The sequence below is a fragment of the Carcharodon carcharias genome, chromosome 26 (genome assembly GCF_017639515.1).
Source record: "Carcharodon carcharias isolate sCarCar2 chromosome 26, sCarCar2.pri, whole genome shotgun sequence".
NCBI lineage: Eukaryota > Metazoa > Chordata > Chondrichthyes > Lamniformes > Lamnidae > Carcharodon > Carcharodon carcharias.
Genome location: NC_054492.1, coordinates 28,252,431 through 28,273,377, shown reverse-complemented (window position 1 = coordinate 28,273,377; position 20,947 = coordinate 28,252,431). Strand labels below are relative to the sequence as shown.

General features: G+C 39.0%; 1 protein-coding gene across 2 annotated transcripts in view; it reads right to left on the bottom strand.

The window, feature by feature from the left end:
* The window catches only part of pias1b (protein inhibitor of activated STAT, 1b), a 130,188-nt gene that overhangs the window by 93,085 nt on the left and 16,156 nt on the right, over positions 1–20,947 (bottom strand). Inside the window, exon 1 of one of the 2 annotated variants that reach the window (XM_041174878.1) lies at positions 12,754–12,854. The exons of the other annotated variant lie outside the window; for it this stretch is intronic. The gene's annotated coding sequence lies outside the window, so the exon portion shown is untranslated. Of the gene's footprint in view, positions 1–12,753; positions 12,855–20,947 lie in introns of those variants that run through there. 2 annotated transcript variants of the gene reach the window in all.

Genomic DNA, 20,947 nt, shown 5'->3' with positions numbered 1-20,947 from the left:
TATATTTCCAAATCAGGATGGTGAGTGGTTTGGACGAGAACTTCCAGGTGGTGGTGTCCCATTTATCTGCTGCCCTTGTCCTTCTAAATAGTGGCAGTCATAGGTTTGGAAGATTCTGCCTAAGCAGCCTTGGTGAGTTTCTGCAGTGCATCTTGTAGATGGTACACACTGCTGCCATTGTGCGTCGGTGGTGAAGGGAGTGAATGTTGGTGGAAGGGGTGCCAATCAAGTGGGCTGCTTTGTCCTGGATGGTGTCAAGTTTCTTGAGTGCTGTTGGAGCTGCACTCATCCAGGCAAGTGGAGAGTATTCCATCGCACTCCTGACTTGTGCCTTGTAGGCGGTGGACAAGCTTTGGGGAGTTAGGAAGTAAGTTACTTGCACATGTTTCCTAGCCTCTGACCTGCTCTTGCAGCCACAGTAGACCATAGGTTGTAGAAGCAGAAGTAGGCCATTCGGCCCAACGAGTCTGCTCCGCCGCTCAATGAGATCATGGCTGATCTGATAATCCTCAGTTCCACTTTCCTGCCTTTTCCCCATAACCCTAGATTCCCTTATTGATTAAAAATGTCTATCTCAGCCTTGAATATATTTAACGATCCAGCCTCTCCAGCTTTCTGCAGTAAAGAATTCCACAGATTAACTACCCTCAGAAGAAATCCCTCCTCAACTCTGTTTTAAATGGGCACCCCCTTACTCTGGTCCTAGGCTTTCCCACCAGGGGAAACAACCTCTCAGCATCTACCCTGTCAAGCACCTAAAAATCTTATATGTTTTAAGAAGGTCACTTCTCATTCTTCTAAACTCCAATGAGTACAGGCCCAACCTACTCAACCTCTCCTCATAAGTAAATCCCTCCATACCCGGGATCAACCAAGTGAACCTTCTCTGGACTGCCTCCAATGCCAGTATATCTTTCCTTAGAAAAGGAGCCAAAATTGTTCACAGTATCCTAGGCGTGGTCTAACTAGGCCTTGTATAGCTTTAGCAAGACTTCCCTATTTTTATACTCCATTCCCTTTGAAATAAAAGGCCAACATTCCATTTGCCTCCCCTATTACCTGTTCAACTTGTATGTTAGCTTTTCTGGGATTCATGCACTGGGACTCCCAAATTCCTCTGTGCTGCAGCCTTCTGCAGTCTTTCTCCATTTAAATAATATTCAGCTCCTCTATTCTTCCTGCCAAAGTGCATAGCCTCACATTTTCCCACATTATATTCCAGCTGCCAAGTTTTTGCCCACTCACTTAACCTGTCTATATCCCTCTGTAGGCTCCTTGTGTCATCCTCACCAACTGCCTTCCCACCTATTTTTGTGTCATCCACAATCTTGGCGATAGTACATTCACTTCCCTCACCTAAGTCATGAATGTATATTGCAAATAACTGAGGCACCAGCACTGATCCCTGTGGCACTCCACTAGTTGCAGGTTGCCATCCCGAAAATGCCCTCCTTATCTCAAATCTCTATCTTCTATTGGCTAGCCAATCCTCTATCCATGCTAATATACTACCCCCAACACCATGGGCTCTTATCTTATTAAGCAGCCTTAATGTGCAGTGCTTTATTGAACACCTTTTGGAAATCTAAATATATTACATCTACTGGTTCCCCTTTATCTATCCTGCTTGTTACCTCCTCAAAGAATTCTAATACATTTGTTAGACATGATTTCCCCTTCACGAAGCCATGTAGACTCTGCTTGATTAGATTATGTATTTCTAAATACTCTGCTATTACATCCTTTATAATAGACTCCAACATTTTCCCAATGGCAGATGTTAAGCTAACTGGCCTTTTGTTACCTGTTTTTTGTCTCCCTCCCTTTTTGAATAAGGGTGTTACATTGGCCGTTCTCCAATCCTCTGGGACGTTTCCAGAATCTAAGGATTCTTGGAAGATTACTACCAGTGCATCCACTATTTTTGTGGCTATTTCCTTTAATATCCTAGGATGCAACCTATCAGGTCCAGGCAACTTATCAGCCTTTAGCCTCATTAGTTTCCCTAGTACTTTTTCTCTAGTGATAGTTATTGTATTTATTTCCTCCCCGCCTTTTGCCCCTTGATTATTTAGTATTCTTGGAATGCTATTAGTATCTTCTACCATGAAGACTGAAGCAAAGTGTTAATTCAACTCCTCTGCCATTTTCTGGATCACCATTATTACTTCCCCAGTCTTATTCTCTAAAGGGCCTATGTTCACTTTGGCCTCTCTCTTTTTTTATATTTATATTTAAAGCAGCTCTTACTGTCCATTTTTATTACCTCTCCCTCTTATCTTTTTGGTCATCTTTTGTTGTTCTTTTAAACCTTTACCAATCCTCTGGCTTGCTACTAATCTTTGCCACATTGTACGTTTTTTTCTTTTAATTTGATACTGTCCTTAACTCCCTTGGTTAGCCATGGTTGGTTTATCCCCTTCCTTGAATCCTTCTTCCTCAATGGGATTTATCTTTGTTGAGAGTCATGAACTGTTTTCTTAAACATCTACCACCGTTCATCAACTGTCTTTTCTACTAAACTGCTTTCCCAGTCTACTCTACCCAAATCTGCCCTCATTCCATTGTAATTACCCTTACTTAAGTTTATCGCAGTTGCTTCTGACCTAAGTTATTCACTCTCAAACTGAATGCTAAATTCTACCATATTATGGTCATTGTTTCCTAGGAGATACTTTACTCAGATCATTTAGTAAATCTGTCTCACTTAGTCAAGGGGAACTGACCAGGAATCACTAAGCTAGAGTTTTAAAGGTTGTATAAGGAAGGAAAAAAAGGTCCAAGGCACACCAAGAGACCTATAGTTTTGAGCTCCAAAAAAATGGTAGAAGTTGGTTTGATAAGTCTTGTTTCTACACGTTAAGTCATATTTACAATTGTATTTAATTAATGGAAGTGTCAAGAGTGGTTCTGGTTATCTTGGATTTATAGACTATAGTTTATTGATTCTGTCTTCCCTAACCACAGATCTTTTAACTAACCATATGGCTTTTAATTACCAGTAATTGCAACAGGCTAACCATTAGCCTGGAAACAAGGCTATACTGCAGTTTTCAAAGTTTCTTCTTCTCTCCCTCACTGGTTATGTATTCCTTCAGTTGGAGAAGAGTAAATACATCTGACTCTGACGTACCTAACCTCAAAACTCTTGATGAAAGCATGACTTCATGAAACAAAGCTACTTTGAACTGGTGCCTCATTTATATGGCTAGTCTAGTTCAGTTACTGGTCAATGGTAACCTCACCCAGGGTATTGATAATGGGGGATTCAGCAATGGTAATGCCATTGACTGTCAAGGGGTGATGGTTATTTTCTCTCTTGTTGGAGATGGTCATTGTCTGGCACTTGTATGGTGCAAATGTTACTTGCCACTTGTCAGTCCAAGCCTGGATCTTGTCCAGGTCTTGCTGCATTTGGACATGGGCTTCTTTTTCTGCTTCGTCTACTCTGCCCTGGACCTCCAGTCCGAGAGGATGTCAAATAGGTTGGACTTATCATCCAGGATAACTACTCCTCGACCTCAAATCACAGGTTTCCACCCTCCCGCTCTTGCTGCTCCTCCAATCATAGATTCCATCTCTGAAGGAGTAAATGAGCAGCAAGAACGGAAGGGAGAACCTGTGATTAGAGGGGCTGCAGCAGCATGCAAGGGAAGAGACAGAATCTGAGATTGGAGAAACAGCTACTCACAGATTCTATCTCTCCCACGATCCCCGCTCTTTCAATCAAACTGCATTATTTTCCTGCTTTCACGGAGACACCTGCAATTGTTGAACCATAATGTAAGCTAATATGTATAGGGGCGACCATTCTTCAATTTTTTTGCTCCAGTCTTTGATTTTTCACAAGCTATTTATGAGGTTTAGGATGAATTCGCCCACCACCCTTGTGTATTTTGAACTGATAGACACCCCTCTCCTGTGATCTAAACTCAGTAAAGCACCAGTGCAAAAAGTGCTTTAAAAGGGGAAGTTCCTTGACTCACTTGCCCACAGCAGGATTGTAAAAATAACCCCAAAATAAACATTGCATCTGCTGCTTTTAATTCAAAGTTGCTCTAGTTAAATTATCTAGTGATTCCACCTTCTTTTAAAAGTACCAACTTACTATTTTGCTGTATTATGTAACTTAATTTAAATTACTACATAATTTGAAACATGTTGCTTTAAAAGAAATTTTAATTATCAGCACACTATTTAGTTGTGCTTTTGCACTGAAGTTCAATAATTTTCTTTTTTTATCCTTTTCTTGTCTCAGCACTGATCCATAGATACCAGCTATGCCTCGATACCCCATTCCAGATCTTCGTAAGCAAACCAAGGCAATGAACATTACCAAATTATTCAAGTGCAAACCTGCCCTTGCCAACATCCACACACATTTCCACCAGGGGAGTCATTGGGTAGCTGACTTTTGCCATCCCAATCCTGGGATTGGAAGTCAATTGAAGCTCCATCAGAGGTCAGTTAATAGCACAGGCCTGGAATCAAATCAAATCTAAGATCTTTTGGTCTTTATGGACATTCACACACTGTCTTTATCAACTGAGTCAGCAAAGGAGCAATGTTTGTGTTCAAACTGACATTTGCTGGAGAAGGCTTTACAGATGAAAGAGCAAGTTGAGCCAATACCATTATTTATTCAGGAGAGTACTGTTTTGTGCAGTCAGCAAAAAAGATGCCCAGCTAAAATTCTAGTAGCAGTTCTGCAACTTATAATTTGCTATTATGTTTTTGTTTTTTTTCACAGATTCACTGTTAAGTAACTCAGCACTGAAACCTTTGAACAGTGACGAAGTATTTTAGAAAGAGCATTAGTCAAGTTTATCCCACTTCACTTAAGTCAATGTACTGGGTCACTGTGGAAATGTTACTATCAAGGTCTCAACCTTGTGCCAGGTACCTAATTCCCATAAGTAGCATTACAGGGGGAATGCAGTCTGGAACAAATTATTACGTTAGCTTGAAGTTCTGTAATCATAAAAAAAATTCATAAAAGCAGTCCCGATTTTCAAACTATAAACTTCATGTTTTTAATTCCAAATGAAAGCTCAAGAAAAACTGGGAAGTTGGTATGAAGGGGCTCAGCCTCTAATTTAAGACATCACACAAAGCTGTAAAGAATCATTTAGTCGAGAAGAACCAAGTAGGAGTCACTAGAGTTGTAAAGCCTCAAAGTTGTACGAGGAAGGAAAAAAGGTCGGTCCAAGGCACATCAAGAGATCCATAGTTTTGAGCTCCAAAAAATGGTAGAAGTAGTTTGATAAGTCTTGTTTCTACACAGTAAGTCATATTTACAATTGTATTTAACTAATGGAGCTTCTCAAGAGTGGCTCTGGTTATCTTGGATTTCTAGACTATATTTTATTGATTGTCTTCCCCAACCACAGATCTTTTAACTAACCACATGGCTTTTAATTGCCAGTAATTGCAACAGGCTAACCACTAGCCTGGATATAAGGCTATACTACAGTTTTCACTCAAGTTTCTTCTCTCCCTCACTGGTTATATATTACCTCAGTTGACGAAGAATAGATACATCTGCTTCTGCTGTACCTAACCTGAGAACTCTTGACGAAAGCATAAGACTTCATGAAACAAAGCTACATTGAACTGTTGCCTTATTTGCATTACAAATTATGATTCGCAAGAGTCTGATTAGGTAGGGCCAAAACTTCACCTAGAGGCTTCTGGGGGTGGGAAGGGGTCAGCAATGAAATGAGGGCGGTGAAAAGAGGAAATAAATGGAGAATTTTTTTTTTTTTTTAAGTGTCTTCAAAAGGAAAACTTTTGGGAGAAAGGTTTAATCTCTTCAGGAATGTGGCTCACATTAGCAGAGTTATTCAGTGTACAAGAATCCCCATGTTCCTTACAATTTTCACTGAAGGGGGCAGATTACATTTGTTTGTCCGTGCCCAGTGCTGCAGACTAATGGCAATGGATTTACTCAAGCTGGTAAAAAGGAAGAAAGAAAGAAACCAATTTATTTTCCTGGACTGCATCCAAATGACTTGCTAAAAATCACTACTAGGGATAGAATGTTGTTGCAAGCCTATATAAAAAAAACAGGGAAATAATAAACAAGATTTTTTGAAATCTATTGATTTAATTGAAATTGTGTAACAAGCAATAGTTAAAATAAAATGGAACAGGTAAGAACATTCAGGATTTACAGACAAAATGATGGCCTGCGCAGGTCCAATGGACCACATCTAATAGCAACACAGCTCTGTCATGTCTTGAAATTCCACAATTTTCCTTTCAAGTCTGCTGAAAAAGGTTTTTTTTTTTTACATAAAAATTATATCCATATAAAAGCTTTGAGATGAGAAAATCATGTGCAAATCCGTGTCACTTTTTAAACAAACTATTCTTTAAAAGTCTATCCTCTTGTTCATTTTCATGGTCTTTAATTGACCTCAGAATCTGCTAGATAGCAACTAGCCTCAAACTGATCTCACAAAGGTCTTGGTTAGGACTTGTGGTTTTGAAGCAACACAGTGACCTGCACACAGCTCCACCTCAGCTGCAGCATGTCATGCATTACCAGGTGCAATGTTGTAATTATAAATTATTATAACACCACTGGAGACTTGCTAGCATTCATCAGTGAGTCATACTATCCATTTCATTCTCAGTTCTTACCTTTTAGTGTCTGTATTCCTGTTTGGGAGCTGACTTCAGGTGACTGTCGCATTTATCCAAAATTACAAGAGTCCAACGAAAACAAATCCCCAGATAAACTTCGGATTCAGTTTAATGGACAGTGTTTGCTCCCATCACAAGGTTCCTTCCTCTCTTGAAAGCACTTGGTCTGCTTGATAAAATTCTAAAAAGACACCACTCAGCCTCCAGTACCTTCCTAAAAGGTCAATATTCATGTACAGCCCAGTGGTGGGCTTTTCCAAGCTATCCAACACCTATTTCATAGGTAAACCCAATGCTGTCCTCATCTGACATTCATACATAAGCAATTTCCATCTGGAATCTTTGGACAGTGACCAGGAAGAAGCATGGCTGAATTTTCAGTGGGCAAATGAGGCTAAATTTCTCAAGCACCAGTTGCCTTACTGCTCCCCTGTTCCTTCACCCAGTCGGCCTTTATCCCATGTCTATGCCTCTGTGTTGGCAAGCCAAATGCTGTTCTCACCCAAGACCCACATACGTTACACTTCTAGCAGGATCCTTGCCATTTTGCTTTCCTTAACCCAATAACTGAAGGCAATTAAGAAACCATACCATTCACTGCCTGGTATATTGCTCAGAGACAGGGGTATTACCCTCAAACATCAGAACAACCTTGCTCTGCTACACTTTTAATGACATGAAGCTTGAAATTCAGAAGAAGGTCTCTTCAGCAAACAGGTTCCTGACTGAACACTTGTTTATGTACCATGGCGAATACAAACATTTGCTAGGTTGGTTTCTAAATCAATTTTACTGACTGAAGGCAGACTTATAAAAAAATGGCAAAATTAACTGACAAATCTTAATTAGTTTAGTTTAAAAATCAATTGCCAATTTACTAATGGGCAAAGAGAGCAGTGCAAAAATGTAATACAGCTCTGATATTCATGAGAAGCTGGGAACCAGCAATTTCCCAGCCTACTGTGCTGTCACTAGTTATTCAAAGATCTATTTTAAGCTACCATAAAACCTGGAGTGCATGCTCTGTTTTACAGTTGCCATCTCCATGACAACATGGCGTGAAACTCAGATTTTATAGCAAATGTACACTACTTGGATTAAATCTCATTTATAGATTGAGAAAAATAAAGCTAGTTCAAAATAAAGTACTAGGCTTCTCCCGACACCTTCGAGCAAAACAGAGAACAATACCACCTGCTTCAGATTACAGCCTATCCTCGTTGCTTCCACTAGACCCAACTACTTGTACTTACACATAACAGTAAATTTTCAATGATCAGAAATCTCTACAATATGCAACAGAATCCCAATGCAAAAGCCAAGACTCTAATCAAATCTTGTGGATAGTGTAACAAGTTATGCAGCAAAGCTGATAACGAATAAGAGATGGAATTATGAAGGAGTCTGACATAACAGTAAAGAAAAGGACGAAAATAAAAATAACAGAAAAAAGAGTCTAGAAGCAAATATTTTAAAAGGAGTAACTGACACCAATTGAATCAGGACAATATCTGAGAAGTAGGGTGGGGATATTCATGGAACTTCCTCCTCGTAATGCCCTACACTCTTTCACATCTTGTCAGGTACATTGGTGGACAATGAGGCAACTGTGAGGAGGATCTCCCCAATCTCAGGTATGGTGAAATCCAGCACATGTGTGCGAAAGAGGCAAGTGGTTTCAAGTGTCTTCAGCCAAACAAGTGTCAAATAGGCAATTCTTCATGAACCTCTACAGATGATGAATGGATGCCAATGTCACGCCAATTCCATTAGCACCTAATGGTGTTAAGAAATAGTTGACTGCACTGGGCACAGCAAAGAATATGGGCACCGACAACATCTCAGCTGTAGTCTGATGTAGTACATAAGACTGGTGTACCTGAACCAGCCAAGCCTTCCCAGTGCAGCAATACTACTGGCATTGATCTGACAATGTAAAAGATTTCCCAGGTATACTCTATCCACAAAAAAAATAGGATGAATATTTAACTCCAGTTGATTACTCTCCAATAAGCTTCCTCCCATCATCAGTAAAGTGATAGGTGTCATCAATAGGCTCATCAAGATCATGGATGTCAAATCAGACTGTTTAATATGTAGGCAACAAGAGCAAAATTTAAAAAGGTTGTGTGTGGGCTGGCATCAATTTAATTTTGGATGACCCCAAGCCCAAAATCCACAAAATGACAAGTGCATTCAGAACCCACAATTCAAATATTCTGAATTTAATGAGTAAAATGAGGTCACCAGCTGATGCTTTTGGGGAACACTGGAGAGTCACTGGCTTTCAATTTCAATTTCTAAGCTCACCACCAACTGATGGTGGTATCAGAGTAAGCTGTAACCAGTGGACTCTGTCAATAATGGGAAGCATCACAGTCAATCCAGCACATGCTAAGTAACTCTTCTAATAGGAGTTACTGAATAGCAATTAGGATCAGCAGCCTCCGATTTTGTGTTTCCTTCATGTGCAGTCTATAGAAAATTTGGTCCAAGTACAACATTTCCTGGCAAACAGTTGCAAATATCTTTGGAATTATATTTACCTTAAAGCAATAAAGTTGAAATTGCTGTTGAATTGGTTCCAGTAGGAAAAAATTAACTTGGGTATAGGGCAACACTGGGACACTCCAGCATACTGTACAACATTGTGGCATATAACAGGTCAACAGATCAGTAAGTTCCCACACAATAACATCCTGGGTGACTTAGCGGGTAACTGCACCAAGTGATGTGTAACTGAGGCATACAAAGCACAAGGTTTAATCCAATTCTGGTCTCTGAGTTAAGGAAGGGAATTGGAAATATCAACACGGCTTCTGGCTTTTGATCACTAGTAAGTGACTCCTGAAGTCTGATTTAACAAGACGTGTAAGGCCCAATGTCAGATCTGGTAAAGCAGCGGATCTGCTGAAAGGTGTACGCTACTCTGGAGCCAATAATAAGGCTTTTAGTTGTTTCTCTCTCTCCCATCCGACCCCTCTACTGCTGCCCTCAAGGTCAGTTAACAAAAACCAGGGATTGAATGAACTTTAGCAGATAAAAATATGAAGTATCCAGCTAATAAAACAGAGTCCAATATTTGCACATCACCAGAGCATGCATTACCTCACTTGTATAGGGTGGCACTGATGTTTTGGCAATTAACAAGTAAAACTCACCAAGCATCAACAGAGCAGGAATTACAACAGTACATACTCACACCACAGCCACTCCTGGAATCAGTATGTATGGACACGCACAATTCCAGCCACTAATAAATGCCCTCTTGCTACCAGAATCAACCATGTATACAATATCCTTCATACTGAATGTGATATGTCAACATAAAAAGGACAATACAGTAAATGATATTAACATCTGCGTAAAGCAGTCTGAACAAATTAAAGAGTTGTATACAGCATTGCACCACACCCAAGCTGGCATCTATGACTTCTTAAAATCAATTCTACAGATATCAACCCAATCGCAGCTGACTGTTGATATAATTTCACTGTACTAGTAGGTCTGCAAGATTCTTATTCTACATCCAGTTAGATTTGTGTAAAACTGCCCTGTACGAAAACAGCAAGATTTTAGTTACACAATGGGTCACAAAAACGCACCTCTATCCACATTTGAAAATAAAGCTGAGCTATGCATCTGCATTTATTTTTTTTTTTTAAAGCTTTGCTTGTATCTCTGTAACTTGCCACTGCACAACAGCAATCTGAACAAATTAAAGAGTTGTATACAGCATTGCACCACACCCAAACTGGCATCTATGACTTCTTAAAATCAATTCTACAGATATCAACCCAATCGCAGCTGACTGTTGATATAATTTCACTGTACTAGTAGGTCTGCAAGATTCTTATTCTACATCCAGTTAGATTTGTGTAAAACTGCCCTGTACGAAAACAGCAAGATTTTAGTTACACAATGGGTCACAAAAACGCACCTCTATCCACATTTGAAAATAAAGCTGAGCTATGCATCTGCATTTATTTTTTTTTTTTAAAGCTTTGCTTGTATCTCTGTAACTTGCCACTGCACAACAGCAATCTGAACAAATTAAAGAGTTGTATACAGCATTGCACCACACCCAAACTGGCATCTATGACTTCTTAAAATCAATTCTACAGATATCAACCCAATCACAGCCGACTGTTGATATAATTTCACTGTACTAGTATGTCTGCAAGATTCTTATTCTACATCCAGTTAGATTTGTGTAAAACTGCCCTGTACGAAAACAGCAAAATTTTAGTTACACAATGGGTCACAAAAACACACTTCTATCCACGTTTGAAAATAAAGCTGAGCTATGCATCTGCATTTATTTATTTTTTTAAAAATGCTTTGCTTGTATTTCTGTAACTTGCCATTGAAACTTATATATATCTCAACCATGCAGTTAAGCGTGCAAGCACAATAAAATACAAGACTTTGAACATACCCAATTTCAATAAGAACTAACTTAGAAGGTCAGTGCTATATAAAGCATTGCAAAGGAACATCAGTACTCCTAATATCTTCAATTAGCTAGCTTCGAATTCTCACAAATCTGACAGTTACTAAAACATTATGTAGGTGCTGTTCAACAGTTCTACAAAGGTTACACAGATCAACCATGTAGCTTATTCTGTACTGTGGGAATTTCTTGTAATGCTCATAATACCAAACCATTCATTCTCTTTGTATTGCATTGTGTTTGCCCTCTGAAGGTTATCACGTCTCAAAAAAAAACCTGACCTCCAATCCAAACACTCTTCATAGCTCAACCAAAATATCAATTCCAAGGCCTAAAAACTAAACGTTTGAATTAATTTTCCTACCTCGATATCAATCGCATATCAACATTCCATTTAAACAAACCTCCCAAGCAACTGAGTAATATCTCAAATGTTGTGTGTTTTGAAACATTTCAACATTTATGAGGCGCTGTAAATTTCCATGCATGAAAAACAATAAGTAAACAGAAGAGTTGAAAAGAAAGTGTATCATTTGTATCCAAGGAAAAGATATGGAGCAGAGGTACAAGAGTCATGTGCTCACCACCACAAAGCCAGTAGATAATTTTTACTTTATAATTTTTAATTTGTTAATTTAAAAGAATTTGAGATAATGGATAAAATTATGTCCATATTACAAAACATCTCCACTAGAAAATCTATGGAATAGGTGCCCGAGGGAGATGGCAAATGCAGGTAGTGCTGATTCTTTCAAATGCAAATTAGGTAAGATTTCTTTTGGAAAACATTTTGGGAAATAGCATATAAATTGAAGCATGACATGTGGCAATTGTAGCACGCTTGGAAGGAACAGGTGAATTTGGATTTCCAAAGCTTTATGCCACTGGGGGCTTCCTTGTCTCATGTCTTGATCTGTGTAAACTAATTGATAGTGAATGCCATGATTTGTGAACAACTATTTATGTCCCTAACAGAATGGTGGAAGGCAAATTGTATGGGCCTTGGTCCTTTTTTTTGTCTAGCAACTCCTATGCATTCAATTCTGACAGATAGAACAAAGCTGAAGAAAATGTTAACATTACAGGTGTCATTTTGTATGAAAAACACAATTTACAAAACTGAGCTGTAGGATTATAGAACATTTCATGACTATTTTTACCTCTGCCGCTGAAGGTGGGTGGAGTTAACTTTTTTGCCCGTTTCTTAGTCTGTTTGCCTGTAAACAATATCTCAAAAACTAAATAAGCAGATTTCACTGAAATGTGGTACACAGATAGGGTATGGATCATGGAAGAATTGATTAGTTTTTGGAGAAGATGCTGACCTAGATCCTGGAGATAGGGCAAATTGAAATTTATTAAAGAAATACTGTAGGTTATTTTATTTAGAATGCTGTTGAAAGTTTTAAAATGTCATGGATTGTCTCAGCTGCACTGGTGGAATTAGACAACTATCAAAATGGGAGCAGAGTTTTCAGAGCAGATTGTTGGATGTGGATTGGCCTGAAGCCCCCTCAGTGAGATACTAATAAAAAATATTTTTTTACAGCTTTGTAGCTACAGACCATCAACCAATCAGGGAAATGTCTCAAGGAATAACTGCATAATTGTAATAACATTGAGTTAACACAGAATGTTAGAGGTATGCTTACAATTGAGTGCCTTCTTCACTTGTATCTTCCTGTAAAGAGCAGGTTTTCAAGGCTCCTCTCCAAAAGATGTTCTTCTGCTCTCAGACTGTAGTTCTCTGCTGCTGAAAAGTGATTTCTCTATCAATGTTTCTTTCCTTCTACAGGCGGATCAACTCTTTTCAGCACAGCACACCACAGATCAGAAACTCAATGGAGAGAGGGAGATGAAAAATGCTTCTTCGCACTCTAATGGTACTTTGCACTGGTGCTCCAATACAGCACACTCAATTGTTTTACCAATCTGAGATAATTAGTTCAAAAATACTGGAGTTTCATCAAGTTATACGGGTTCATAATTTTGTGGAGTTTTTGATATTTATTTGCATAATAACAGCAATTCAATTTAATTCCTATTTGCTGCCATGGGTAAAAATAGTGCAGATGTCTGAAAAACAAATCATGCCACTGAAGACAGAGTTCCAGATGGGACCAGCTAGGGGAATACAACATGGCGTATACCAGGAAGCAGAGAACAAAATCTTGCTATCACATTTCATTTTGGTGCCCTTTTCCTCCTTTCCTAAATATATCTATCAGGTTCTTGATAGGGAACAGTTCCACTGACTATGTCAGCTGGTTAAAGTGCTCTTCCTTGCTAAAATAGTTTACAAATACCAACTCAGCTTGTAAACAAAGGATAACTACTAGGATCATGCTTTTTTCTAGTTTTAGATAAGTGCAACCTTTTTAAAATTCAATCCAGTTTCACCTCTCCTTATCCACTTCGCCACCCATAAAGCCATGACTGTATTTTTTAAAGGAGTAAGAGGTAAAAAGACATCCAAATATATTTGAATACCAATTAGTAACATTTATTTTAACTTGTGGAATTAGTGCATTGTCTAATTTTGCATAAAGTTTTGATATTAAGATAGCATATCTATGGACGGTCACAATGGTTACTAAGCATCAGCCTAATTTGTTTTTTTAAAAAGTGTCATTTTCAGGAGGTCTGTACCATTGGCAAAATTCAGCATTTGTCTCTTCATAGCTACACTGAGAATGTGCTGCTGGGCCAACTTCTTTGAACCACTGAGTTTTTTGACACAACTGTCAGGCCATTTCAGAGGGCAGTTAAGAGTAAATCATGTTGGTGTCGAACTGAAGTCACAAAAAGACAACAGGTTTTTATTTCCTTAAAAACATTAATGAAGCAGTTGGGTTTTTTTAAAAAAAAAGATTCAACAGTATCGTGATCATCTTTCAAGATATTTTAAAAATGAATTGAAATTCTCAAACAGCCATGGTGGCCTTTGACCTCATGTTAATTAGATTGTTACCCAAGCCTCTTGATTACTGGTCCAGTAACAATCATCAAAAAACCATAATCCTACCACTTTAATTTCCAAAAAATAATTTTTTGAGGTGAGGGATCAAAAAATTTAAAATGAAAATTAAATCCAATTGGAAAAAAGCAACCACGATGGTAAAGAATTACAGATCTAAGTCATCAAAAAACTCGAATGCCATCTAGCTAATTTTTTGTGATTAAATGCACCATCTGCATTGAGCCACTTAAACTCAGCTAAAAGATTGAGGGACAAGCCACAGGCTTTGAGTTAGCTCAGCTCAATGCAGCAGCAGAGACACTGCAGTCTCTCAACAGGGAAGTATGTCAACCAAGGACCCTGGTGTTACATGGTGGCCAAACAGAGAAAACGTGTTCTGTGGCCATTAGCAAGAGGCTCAGCTGTAACATTCGCTGTTATATATTCTGTAGATTTATAAATGAAGAATGGCCATGTTGACAAACTATAGAAGGGCTCTTTGGATGAGGATTCTGCTTTTTCTTCCTTTTGAATATTACTGTCCATTTTTTTTTCAGTTCTGAAGGGTGGCACAAACTCAAAATATTGACTGTCCTTTCACAGATGTTGGCTAACTTACTGTGTTTCAAGTTTGTGTTATTCCCACTGGAGAAATTCATCTCTGCCAGCACAAAAAGTACTCCAATCATCAGTCAAGCTGAAAACTAGCACCTGGCAGTCAAATTCAATTGTTAGAAAAGGCTATGGTCCAAATACACCACAGCTAAAGTTAATGGGCCAACCTTCATCTCTCCAAATTTATGAGCTGTTCAACTGCACTCACTGGTGACAAACTGAACGTTTTCAAAATCCTATTTATTATTTTCTTGCAGGAAAAAAAATTCTCACTACTAGAGTTATTGGAAAAACGAGATGAAAAGATTTGTTTAAGCAACTATGATTTAATGCAATACTAAATCATTAACTGAAACGATTTCCACCTATATTGCAACCATCAGTACTTCAAATCAAATCTCAAAATAATTTCTGCAAACACTCAGGTTTGGAGGGGCAAAAATCTACGGAAGACAGTACAAATGCAAAGAGTATGAAAGCTGAACAGACCATTCATATATAAAAGTAGTAAAACAATTTAGTAAGGGAAAATATAAGTTAGATTAGAAAGATGAACATGGCTTGTGTTCTTGTGACTGGCACATGAATTGGATTATCATGAGACAATTGAGCATTGTCAGCCTCAATCTCTCCTCCTGACCTATCTCAGTCCAGTGGCAAGACAAGTCGAGAAGGCTGGATATAGATCCTGATGCAGTGGGTGACCAGGGAACACAACATAGGGCTGAACCATCTTAAAGACCTTTGGGCTTAGAACAGTCTCACTCACACAATCTGGCAGAACCAGTCTACGTGTGCAGAGGTAGACAAATCCTTAAGTTACCGAGAGTAAGAACTCAACAGCTACTCTTAGATAAAAGCAAAATACTGCGGATGCTGGAAAATCTGAAACAAAAACAGAAAATGCTGGAAAAACTCAGCAGGTCTAACAGCATCTGTGGAGAGAAAAATAGAGTTAACATTTTGAGTCCATATGACTCTGAATTCTATGCTCTGAAGAAGTCATACAGACTCAAAAAGTTAACTCTGTTTTTCTCTCCACAGATGCCGTTAGACTTGCTGAGTTTTTCCAGCATTTTCTGTTTTTGTTTCAGTTACTCTATTAGACCTACTTAAGTTCTGGTGCAGCCACTAGAATATTTCTGGCATGCAAATTTACTTAAATAGTAATGCTGTACAGAATTTCACACGAATAAAACTCTAGAGGTCAATTTAACTAGGGGTAGCACAGTCAAGCCAGAAATGCTCACCCGGCATCCACACATGCATATTTTCTAGCAGCTGTAAACACAATTAGGATCAGTGCCTGATTTTTGTCTCCTTAAGCCACAGCGCATTAAGACTTCCAACTCTCTCAACATAGACTGGGAATCAATCCTGGGAGATCTTAAATGTTTACAAGACAGGAGCCATTTAATGAACATTACAGGAAACCCCAGCTTCTTATACCAAGGTAATCCTTCTAGCAATTTTGATACAAGAATTGCACAATTAACTGAATAAAATATATCTGTGCCTTATGGTTTAATAAACCTGATACATCACATACCATCAAGAAACATTTCTTTCGCTGGCTTCTAAAATCAATTCTATTTAAATTTTGCCTTCCCACACCACAAACTGCATTGAGTTAGAAGGCTAGTTACTGGCAACAAGTTCCAAGGGCGAGTGGGATGTCACAGTCAAAGTACTACCTACGGTAGTTTCCAAAATGAAGGCTTTTACCACACATTAATACATAGCTTTTGAGCCAATCTAAATTATTCGACTAATGGATAATATACTTCAGTAATTTCCAGTCACAAATATAATTCACAAGATAAAAAGTGCAATCTGAACAGCAGTTGCTCACTTTTTAAATAAAAAGAGTTCTCACTCTCTACTGCCACAGTTTTAATAAATCCACAAGGAGAGCCAACAATGACCTAACCAGCCAGTCAGTTCACTAGGTAAACTATAAGTATTCTCTCTCCGATTTCAGCAAAACATGATAGTTGTGTGAATTCTTTCGACGACAACTGAGAAGATACACCCCGAACAATTATAGACATGTGTGTAACAGTAGGGGAAGTTATAGTTAAAGGTGTGAGGAACTAAAATTAACCAGCATATGTAATGGCTTGAGGTGTAATTTTTCCTCTTCTGCCTGCACCAAGCACTAAAGGTACCTTAATTCAGATTAACCCACTCCATTCAGATCCACATATAATTATTTTTGAACAAAAGCAAAATACTGCAGATGCTGGAAATCTGAAAAGGAACCAGAAAATGCTAGAAATACTCAGGTCAGGTCAGGCAGCATCGGTGGGGAAGAGAAACAAAGTTGTTGTTTCAGACACCCTGGTCCACACCTCCATCACCCCCTACTCCTCAACCCCCTCCTATGGCACCACCCCATGCCCACGCAAAAGATGTAACACCTGCCCCTTCACTTCCTCTCTCCTCACCGTCCAAGGGCCCAAACACTCTTTTCAAGTGAAGCAGCATTTCACTTGCATTTCCCCCAACTTAGTCTACTGCATTCGTTGCTCCCAATGTGGTCTCCTCTACATTGAAGAGACCAAACGTAAACTGGGCGACCGCTTTGCAGAACAGCTGCGGTCTGTCCGCAAGAATGACCCAAACCTCCCTGTCACTTGCCATTTTAACACTCCACTCTGCTCTCTTGCCCACATGTCTGTCCTTGGCTTGCTGCATTGTTCCAGTGAAGCCCAACGCAAACTGGAGGAACGACACCTCATCTTCCGACTAGGCACTTTACAGCCTTCCGGACTGAATATTGAACTCAACAACTTTAGGTCTTGACCTCCCTCCTCCATCCCCACCCCCTTTCTGTTTCTTCCCCCTTCCTTTTGTTTTTTTCCAATAAATTATATAGATTTCTTTTCCCACCTATTTCCATTATGTTTAAATATTTTTAAATCTTTTATGCTCCCCCACCCCCACCAGAGCTGTACCTTGAGTGCCCTAGCATCCATTCTTAATTAGCACATTCGTTTAAATAATATCACCAACTTTAACACCTATGTGCTCTTTTGTTCTGTTGTCTGTGACATCTTTTGATGATCTGCTTCTATCACTGCTTGTTTGTCCCTACAACCACACCACCCCCCTCCACTTCTCTCCCCCACCCCCAAACCCCCCACCTCACCCCACCACACACACACCTTAAACCAGCTTATATTTCACCCCTTTCTTGGATTCACTCAAGTTCTGTCGAAGGGTCATAAGGACTCGAAACGTCAACTCTTTTCTTCTCCGCCGATGCTGCCAGACCTGCTGAGTTTTTCCAGGTAATTCTGTTTTTGTTTCAGATTAATAACTGACAAAAGGTGGATGTGGAAAAGATGTGGAACATTAACTCTTTCTCTCACACCAGATGCTATCAAACCTATGTATTTCCAGTGTTTTGTTTTCTTTTCTTAATTATTCAATATGTATTTCCCTCACACATGTTGACTCTTCTTTAGGGAATCCTAATTTTTTTCCACAACCTACTCTGGGAGAGAAAATCAAACAACACTATTAATATGTTTATCACCCTCAATACAGGTAATGAGCCATAATTGATTTGGCCCGATTTTAAAGGTATTAATGCACTGCAAGAGTTAATTTATGTCAAGATTGTTAAAAACTAATTTCAGCTTTGTTTCACATTTTAAATGGTTATAATCAACACTCCAGCATTTATAATGGAAACCCACACCCCACCCTGTATTAGAACACAAGGCAGAGGCTACCAATTCACAGAGAGCACTGGACTATTTAACATGTATACAGTCATTTCCTTAAGCAGTCCCTCAGGATCAAGGATGACTTACTTCCACTCCAGTTCAATGGGTTCTGAGATGTCCGCTAAGTCCAACGCAGGATCTGCAGACTCTATCACATGCAGGGCAGGTGGTGCTTGAAGGGTCAGGTAGATGAGTTGTTTGGAGGTTTGTGCACTCTCTTCGATGCCTCAACTTCACCTCTGCATGTTCCCAAATTGCCTTCACAAACGAAGGTTCACCATTTTGATCAGTCATAAGCCATGAGTCAATGGGAATATCTGACCTCTTTGTGGACATGCCTGAAGTGTTTCCACTGTCCTCCTGGGAGTGTCCTGCTGCAACCATGTTCCAAGTAGAGCAATTCCTTCCAGATTCTGATCATTTGTATGCCCAACATGTCTTGCACAGCGGAACCGATTTTGAATGATTAGTACCTCGATGCTGGGAATGTTTGACTTGGGAGAGAACACTGCTGTTGGACCATCTTTCTTACCACCAGATTTATTCTGCCACCTCTCATACCTTTTACCCCAATGCACAGCCGATCCAATGATTAAATCCCCAAACTGATGAAATATAGCAAGGTGTTTAACTTAGGCACAAGATCCTATGAGAAATGTATGGCTAGACACTCTACTGGACACTACTAAAATATGACCTAGTCAAACTTAGTTATACATACAAATTTATTACAGTACTGCACAAACATCTCTTTACCAAATCCAAACATGTTTAACTTGGTCAGAACATTCAAATCCTCTTAAAATAAAGTAAACTCAACATGACAATTTCCTGAACCAAGCTGTTTTTATTATCCCCCCAGCTCATGTCAAATTATCTTGTAATCTAGGCCATCTATATTTTGCGAATATTCTTTATTAAAATGTTTATATTATCTTATTCACATTTTTCTTTTCTTCAGAATGCTGGGATGCAGTTCCAAAAACAACAGCAGGCCAACAACACCTCACCTACATGGTCATTCTTCATAATAGACAGAAAGAGTAGCAGATTAGTAAACCATGTGCAGTACAGCCAAGCCTGATTCTGTCCAGATGCACACCTTCCAGCAGAGAACAGGGATTAGTAGTAGGAACCATAGCTGGTTTTCCCATTTCCTAGCCTAGAGGTAGAGGCCCACTATGGTAACCCCTATTGTCATCTTAGTGAGCTCACCTAGCTCGGGCATCATGCCTCCAATCTTCTGATGACTTAGGTTTTAAACACATGGTGCATTTGCCTACTATCTGACCCTAGAAGCTCATTCAGCTATTCATTTCAAATTTTAAATTTTAGAAAATGTAAATTTCAGGAGCTGTCAAGGTTAAGCTTTTACTTTTGTTCTAGACATCTTCAATGCAGTAACAAAACTATTTTAAAGGTAGACCCATTACAATGGCATAATTTAAGCTGGTGTCTTGTACGCCCTATATTTATTGTCTCTCTTATACTTTGTACAGGTTAAAGTGCATTACTGGGACTGCAAATGAATCAATCAGCATCTTATTTTTGCCACATCTAATTTTAATCATTAATTTTTATCAAATATTTCATGATCCAAAAGAAGTCTGGTGTTTCCATTTGCACATTAGAGGGTTCAATATACTTAAATGAGCAAGTGGTCAATCTATGGAAGTGTCCCCAGGAGATGATGGAAGCAGTTTATATTGATCCATGCAAATTAAACAGATTTTATTCAGAGACTAATATTTCATGATACAGTATATATAGGAGCAACTTGAGACTTGACACATGGCAAAAAGTAACATGCTTGGGAGGAAAAGGGTAACTTTGGACTTATGGTTCCCAAAGCTCATCATCACTGGGATTTTCCTTGTGCCATGCCTGGGTTAGCGACTGATTGCTATGGTTAGTCAACAACTCCATTATCATTGTAGCATATAATTACCAAGATTGATAGAAGCCGTAGCAGATGGATCCTTTCTCATCTCAATTCCTACATTCCTAGTGGTGAAGTTGTGGAAGCTATTAGTGCACTACAAGGCACAGCACAAATGTTAACAGTGCTCTTCTCTCCACAGATGCTGCCTGACCTGAATATTTCCAGGATTTTGTTTTTACCCTATTTTCAGCATTGTTCCACTGGTGTGAGAGTGCTTACCAACAGCCAGTCTTGCTGTCAATTATAAAAATTTCCAGAAGTTATGTAGCTTCTGTCTCAATTAAGCTGGTTCACGCAGCTGCAGGAACTCAGGGCTTCTCACCCATTACACATCTCAAATGAGAGAGATTTTTTGTTGCAGGTAGGTTTAATCACTTTCTTGTAAAGTTTGGAATGCTATTTTAATCTTTATTTCCAGGAGTAACTTTCTCAACTAGGGAGTTCAAGCTGCTGGCTGAAAGGATTGTCAGTGGTTTTCATTCCTAATTGCCAAATATATACCCCCTAATTGTTCAGTTCTGATTTGTTGTTCATCTTGAATTTTGTATTTACAAAACACCAGGTACAGTCCAAACAAATAGACAAAACATTCAGGA